The sequence below is a fragment of the Pelodiscus sinensis genome, chromosome 1 (genome assembly GCF_052426305.1).
Source record: "Pelodiscus sinensis isolate ZL-2025 chromosome 1, ASM5242630v1, whole genome shotgun sequence".
In the NCBI taxonomy this organism is placed as follows: Eukaryota; Metazoa; Chordata; order Testudines; family Trionychidae; genus Pelodiscus; species Pelodiscus sinensis.
In genome coordinates this window covers 133,832,942-133,841,355 of record NC_143052.1, presented here as the reverse complement: position 1 = coordinate 133,841,355, position 8,414 = coordinate 133,832,942, and positions in this window count along the sequence as shown.

The window sequence follows — 8,414 nt, the reverse complement described above, 5'->3', positions numbered from 1 at the left end:
GCAGTTGTTATGTAAAGATGACCTATTGCTCATTGGCAGTGGGGCATTTTATAAAGTTTAGAACTTCAACAAAAACATGGAATGTAGGTTTAAAAAGGCCTTTAATTAAAGAAACTTGCTCATGCTTGTCATATCAAGGGTGGGAAAGTTTCTGTTGAAATAATGTGTTACAAACAATGAGTTTAAATAGGTGAAAAAATGCTTAAAGCAGTTAGTAGTTTCAGCTGGTTCTTTTCTTTAGAAATTATCCAATAAACCTGGTCACAATACAATGATTGTTTTCCCTGCGGAAAATGTAAATTAAAAATTTTAAAAATGTTTTCATGACATTTTTCAGAGAAAAGCTTTCACTTTTCATTTTGAAACAGATTTTTGACCAGAAACTATTGAAAACTGAAAACGTTTTGATTGAAAAAATGGAAAATATTTCAGTTTTCAGCCAAAACTGAAACATTATTCATTTTCTGACAAAAAGATGATTCAATGTGAGGTTTATCCAGTTTTCTGACAAAAATAACTTTCAAGAAAAATACATGCTTGCTATAAACACTTCTATTTTCCCTCTGTACAACTGTCTGCCAAACTAAGGACAGATTGTCAAGAAACAAGGCATGTCCCCAAACTGATTTGTGAGTTCTATACTTAGATTTCACCAACCAAGTCACAGACGTGAACTTATCAAGCACTGAAACAGTCTTAACATGGAATCACAGAAAGTCCCCTTGAGTACATGAGTCTATCTTGTCACTTAGGCAAGCCTGCCTTTGTGATAGGTGGTCCTTTACATCAAAAATCATCATATTCTGGTTATTTCCAGTCCCAAAGGATCCAGGTTAATTGTACCTCACATCTCAATGCCTGTAGCCAGTCCTATAACAAACTAACTGAAGATTCACTGACTAAAAAAAGGAAATAAAAGAAGAGTTATTTACAAAGTTAAACAGTAAACATACAAAGACAATCTTAGGTTTCAATATGCAGTAGTGATTGCTTTGTCCTTTAGGGCTAATCCAAGCCAAGTAACTTGGGGATCCTTTGTTTATGCTTGGAAATATTGCAGACACTGAATTCCAAACAGCATAATGATGATTCCTCTTTGGTGGGAATTATGTCTATCCCCAGCATGCAAACTGTGATGGTATTAGGGCTTGTGCTGTTATCCTTTTCAGGGTTGCAGGGGAAGCAATCAGCATAGTCTTCTTGGCCACAGCTGTTCCACAATGGGCTAATCTCGTGTCAATAGGCCGCCTTTAGTTGCGGGAGAAAATGACACCTCATGTGCTAAACTAGTATTTCACACTCAGTAACGCTTCTTCCCTGACTGTGAGTTATATAGTTTTAGCAAACACTTTTTGGCTACGTCTACACTGCCCTCTCGTGTGCAAAAAAATATGCAAATGAGGCAAAGTGTGGAACAGCACCATGCCTCATTTGCTTAATTCATGAGGCTCCATTTTTGCACAACAGGCTTTTGCAAAAAAAAGCTGTCTACACTGTTCCTTTTTGCCCAAAATGCCCCTCTTGCACAAGAGCAGTTCTTCCGTTTTTTTCAGGAAGAATGGCTCTTGTGCAAGAGGGGGGTTTTGTGCAAAAAGAAGCTGTGTAGACGGCTCCTTTTTGTGCAAAAGCCTCTTGCGCAAAAATGGAGCCTAATTAATTATGCAAATGAGGTGTGGTGATAGTCCACGCTTCGCCTCATTTGCATATTTTTTGCACAAGAGAGGGCAGTGTAGACATAGCCTTATAGTTGCAGAAAAATACTTCAATATTACCTTTAATATACAATCAAGATATTATAAGTAAAATAAATACATGCAGCATCCTACAAGTATGTCAAAAAGTCTAAACAAATACATTCTCATAACTCTAATATCTTCTGAGGTAATGTTAACACCATGAGCTACACTTATTTCCAACTATGCCTTTCTCAATGTTCAATGCTGCCCGGGGGCTTCGGCTGGCACTTGGAAAGTCTGCCAGCATCACATCCTCATAAACTGTTTTAAGAGAAAAATTGTGCCCAGTCCCTTTGTCCATAAAGAAACAGATCTGTATTCATTTGTGTATGCGCTCACTACGCACCATTTGTTTGACAAATTTGTGCCAATAAGCTTTTTGAAATGCTCACTCACTCACTCACCTGTCTATGAATTACTTATGATTGTTTGCTCTGTTTGACTATTTAATTTTCATACAGCCACATATGTCAAATGGTACTGTTTCCGTTGTCTGACACTATGACCTAATCTTTACAAATCACTTACATTCCCGTGCCTCAGTAATGAGATTCAGTTTAATCAGGTCAGAGCTTTGTTTTGAAAGTCAACAAACCTCTACTGCAAGATTTGATTTCCACTAACTTCCGTTCAACAAAACTTTAGTCAGCTAAATATTTACAAGAGAAGGGCTGTAAATGTTGTCAATGTGTTCATTTTATTTAGACATCACCAAAATGCCCACAATAAATTGGTTTTCATCAGGCTATAGTCACTAGAGACCCTACTACTGACATATGCAAATCCCCGTCTTCCAAATCTCCCAGTCACTAACCAAATACTTTGGATGCAGGATGCACACAGTGATCACTGTTGAGGGTAGGACTCCAGATTATTACAGTACTAGTGTTTTTCTCACTAGTACAACTTTCAATTTGTTTGTTCCAGTACAAACAAACTGACTGAAGAAAAGACCCTACAATAAATGCTTGATCTATTCGTTTGGCTCTCGCTCACCTGCTAGGTATTTTTAAAAGGAGATTCTAAAATTTTCAGTAGTCTATTTTTTTTTATTGCTTAGGGTTTGCTTTATGGAGAACCTGGCCCAAGAGTGGCATTGATTTATATGCTGTATAGAACTTGGAAAACACTGAAGTCAAAGTAGGGCACAAAGGATAACCCATGGTAGACTTTGGTCCTCTATGTCCTTGCTACAGATTATATTAGTCCATATAGGAGTTAAAGACAGAGGAAATTAGTATTACTAGAGTTCAGTCTGTGTTTAGCAGGCTTAATAGGGGTTACTTTCAGATTTGTTATAGTGAACAAATATATATCTCTTCTACAATGTTCAATAATGCCAGAGAGATATACATTTAGTATCATGTAAAAATCTCTAAAATTAAATGAATTTCAGAGTTATGGGGTAATAGCGGCCCTTACCTCTCTCTACTTAAATCTTCAGTCTTTAAGAGAACATAGTGAACAAAGATGATGAAGCAAAAGACTTTCCGGAATGTACTGAAGTATAAGATATAAATCAATAAAATAAGTTTACAATAATTACCAATAAAGGTATCTCAAAAGGGCATTATCAGGTACAATTTGGTCAAGAATTTAGGTTTATAAAAACAGAAAACAAAAAGAAAAAAATGTCCAAGAAATGAAGAATGGAAATGTAAGTGATAACAAATTAAAACTGAGAACCGCAACCAAAGTATTTCTCTTAAAGTTACACTCATTTATTACCACATTTATGAACAGATCAGAACCAGAAAGCAAAATAAAAAGGAAAGATAGAGCCAGCCAGAAAATTCCTAACAACCAATGTTTTCATTTAAAAAATGAATCTTTCACAAAACAGATCATAAAAAATTATTCACATTTGTGACCAGTTCTGCAAGAAAGGGAATGTGAGTGTGACTCATCTATTTTTATTGTCCAAGCTAAGAGAAATACAAAGGCCTTTCAACGAGTAGAAATGATTACAAGTAAAGTTGATTTTTAAAGTCTTTCAGTTTTAATATCCTTCAATTTTAAAATATACTACAGACTGATTTTCCGCAAAAAAGAGCTCAAAGTCCTTTTCCCATGTTAATGGACTAAGCCTCACAAACCAAAGGATAGTAGGCAAATTCAATTATCTCAATTTTACAAATGAAGAAACAGACATGAAAAGTTAAAGGACTTGCCCACTATGATGCACAAAGTCTGTAGCAAAGCAAGGAACTTAATTGCCTGGTTCCAGGTACCTGAAAGATCACCTAAGAAGCATGAGGATGAAGACTGCCCCCAACAGATGTGCTCATCAGATCCAATTTAATTTTTACCAAGACAGCTTTCTTGGAAGCCAGTTCAAAACAGCAAAATGAACTCCCATAGACCATTACAAACCTGACCATTTCTCATTCCCAGTGCAAGTCATATTTCTGTGATGTGCCTTCTCTAACACACATACAGTAACAAAAAAAAAATCGCGCAAACAAAAATCTACCATAACTAAATATCCCACTGCCTACATAATTGTTTTCCCATGGAAAATACCTCAGACGACAGACGTTATTCATGTCACTTTATGTATCATTGGAAAATTTCTGATACTATGGTGAAGAGGGTGATATAAGAACCTATATAGACTAGAATGGAACTTTCATAGATGCTTTAATTAAAGGTCATCCTTGGCAAGACAATATAATATTTACTTTGACAATTTTTCTAAGAACATAAAAATTTAGTACTGATCACCAATTAGCATCCAGTATTTTGAATGATTAGTAGCCTATGATTGAAACTGCCAAAGCTAACTTACAAACATGTTAGGCTGGCTGAAAAAATGACAACAACAACAACATAAGATGTCAGTAATCAGAATTTCTGCATCTGGTCTTGTTAGGAAAAAATAAATAAATCTGGCACTGATCCTGAAATTGCACAAGTCGGTCTTACGAACAGTGGAAACTCAAATGACAGTGAATTCTCAAACAGTGGAATTCAAATGACAGTGAATTCTCTCTAAACACATGCAAATATATTAATGGATGAGATGACATTTGGTGCTTTTTCGCTCTGATCCTACTGGATCTGTTTTGTCTGACTCCATATGAAAATCTCCTTTAATGCCCAACTTTGGGCATTTGTTAGGCAGTGTACTAGTATTAAGTCAGATGAACAATTTCAGTAATGGAGATTTACAGTTAGAGTTCATCTCCAAAATAAATGGACTTCTGGGATGACAGCTAGAATCCAGAAGTGATGTGAACAACTCAAACACCATTGAGGACAGTTTGGGTAGATGTACGAAAGCCTGACAGAGAGGAAATGTATCAATTAATTCTGTACATCACTGTCTAGAAATAGTAAGAATGGGGGCTACATAACTGAAGACTAACAGAAACCCATGAAATCTCAGGAGTGGAGGTATGGTGTGGAAAAACTATAGGGGTAGATTAAAAAGGAGATTACTTTTATTTTTTATTCTACTTGGCCCTACTCTGTGCCAGATATTGCTGGAGAGGAATCATTCAAAATATTTTTACCTAAATATTTTAACTAAATATTTAACTAAGCTGCTTTCACTGCTTCTGTACTAATGTTTATAAAAGCCTCACTAGCTCCTACTAACTAGAACCGCCATCTGGAGAATTTAGCTCCCCACATCATAAATATGACTCACCCGTAATTGTTAAAGATAGCAGCAGTTCTCTCCATTTTCCATACTATTAAAATAATGGTCAGTTAAAGCTTTCAACCCTATAGCTAGGAATGTCCGGATGTGACAGGTATATACAAGTGCATGATTTGATCACGTTAGCTGAAGAATGATTCTGGAATGCAGACTGGAAGTTTATTTCAGAAAAATTTGGAAAAATCTGTGTGTGTGTCAGCAAATACATTGTTAAATGCAATTATATTGTATCCTGCCATGCTGGGGGTGGGGTTGGGGGTGGGAGGACTGGAATATATATTAGGGCACATATACCTATGAAAAGTTGAAACGAGGGAGGAGGCAAAGAAAGGTCATGGAACAACTGCTGTACAAAGCCCTTATAGTACATTGGTAACAAATGATTGCTATTTAATTGCAAAAATTAGGGTTAAAATTAATCCCCGTTTTAGATGAATGGGAATGTTTCCTACCTTATACACAACCAAATTCTGTCCTTCAAGCCACCCTTATGAGCATAACTGAACCTAAGTAACTGGTCAGGGGATGAAATCAGAGGTTTTTCTTTGAAGTCTAGCCATTAAAGTCCTTCCAGAGGTTGACACCCAAAAGGAAGTCTCTCCCTTTCCTACTGCAGGCCAGCTGAAAATGCTCAACAGTGATTAAGAAGCAGCCAAGATGGTTTTAAGTTCAACTTTATTTGAGACGCTGCATTGGGAACTGTTTCATGGCTTTCAGTTCAGCTAGGTCCTGGAGCTGGGAGTGTTTCCATAGATTTCAATGAGATTTGAATTATGCCTTTATTTATAAAATTGCATTCAACAAGCATCAATGAAGTGAGAACTGGCCTACATGGAATCCACATTCCTGCATAGTGCAGCAGCCCGAGTATAAGGGTAGGAAGAGGTAGGAAGAAAATTACAAATTGAGGTCATCTGTGTGGAGATGGATAGAAAGCTGACTGGAAGGTCAGGCCCAGCGGGTAGTGATCAATGGCTCGATGTCAGAATGGTGGTCGGTTTCTAGCAGAGTGCTGCAAGTTTCGGTTCTGGGACTGGTTTTGTTCAACAGCTTTATTAATGACGTGGATGAGGGGATGGATGCACCCTAAGCAAGTTTGCGGATGACACTAAGCTAGGGGGAGAGGTAGATACACTGGAGGCCAGGGATAGAGTCCAGAGTGACTTAGTCAAATTGGAGGATTGGGCCACAAGAAATCTGATGAGGTTCAACAAGGACAAGTGTAGAGTCCTGCACTTGGGATGGAAGAATCCCAAGCATTGTTACAGGCTGGGGACCAATTGGCTAAGTAGCAGTTCTGTAGAAGAGGACCTGGGGGTTACAGTGGATGAGAAGCTGGACATGAGTCAACAGTGTGCCCTTGTAGCCAAGAAGGCTAATGGCATATTAGGTTGCATTAAGAGGAGCATTGCCAGTTGATCCAGAGATGTCATTATTCCTCTTTACTCGGCTCTGGTGAGGCCACATCTGGAGTATTGTGTCCAGTTCTGGGCCCCCAATTACGGGAATGATGTGGATGCATTGGAGAGGGTCCAGCAGAGCGCAACGAAAATGATTAGGGGGCTGGAGCACATGACCTATGAGGAGAGGCTGAGGAAGTTGAGTCTATTTAGTCTGCAGAAGAGAAGAGTGAGGGGGAATTTGATAGCAGCCTTCAACTTCCTGAAGGGAGGTTCCAAAGAAGCTGGAGAAAGGCTGTTCTCAGTAGTGACGGATGGCAGAACAAGGAACAAGGGTCTTAAGCTGTGGTGGGAGAGGTCCAGGCTGGATATTAGGAAAAACTATTTCCCTAGGAGGGTGGTGAAGCACTGGAATGGGTTACCTAGGGAAGTAGTGGAGTCTCCATCCCTGGAGGTGTTTAAGTCTCGGCTTGACAAAGCCCTGCCTGGATTGATTTAGTTGGGATTGGTCCTGCTTTGGGCAGGGGGCTGGACTTGATGGCCTTCTAAGATCTCTTCCAGCTCTATGATTCTGTGTATGCAAAGCCTATAGTATTTACTATGGGCTCAACTGTGCTCAGCTTACAACAAGAGTCAACTCATTGCCTCAGATGACACAATCAGACCTGAGCACCTGTACGCATAGAGATCTCCTTCCTACAATGCAGCTGAACTTTGCTGACACATGCATAGGGTATCAGAGCGTTGACCAGCCCCTTTCCCACTCTCTTTTCGGGGCATGTGCATCTAATGGAACAGGAGCACAGCCATCTCTTCAATCTTGAAAGAGTAGGAGTTGTAGTGCTGCTGGATCCTTACCAAGCTTGTGGTAGGAAGCGAGATTGATTTCTTCCTCCCTCCCCTCTACTTAATGCACATCTGCATAAAGGCAAAACAGTGTCTGCTTCATGTAAACAAACTAGGGATTTCCAGGCAGTGTTTTTTAGTGATTAGAGCATTAGACTGGGATTCAGGAGAGCTTGCTGTGACAATGGTCCACTGAATGATATTGGGGAAGACTTGTCCCATTTCCAAACCTCGGTTTTCCCACCTGTAAAATGGGAACAATAACAGTGCCTTTCCTTATAAATGACTAAGCTCTTCCAATGAAAAAACATGACATCAAACTTAGATATTATCAGTATGTAGCTACATTTCTCCCTGTACTTCACATCAGTGGAATAAAAATTTATTTACTTATTTATGTTTGCAGTTATGAGATCTGACTCGTGCACTGCAGGAAATAAATTCACAGCTGCAAATTCAATAAAAATGCTTAACCAGCTACTTTTGTATGTGGATTTAAATAGTCTCTTAAGAAAAATGGATCATTATTACACATAATCTTTTATACCCTTAAATGTATTATATTATTATATATTCAGAATTCAAAAGTGAATTAAGAAGCCTATAGACATATCTTGCTTCTGTTTCCCCTGAAATCAATGAATGAAGTGGAACAAGATTGGCCCTCTAGTTACAAACAGGTTCCTACCTGGAACAGATTATAGTTTATGAGCACAATTCTGTCAAGATTTATACATGTGCTTCACTTTATAAATGCAGGCTATCACA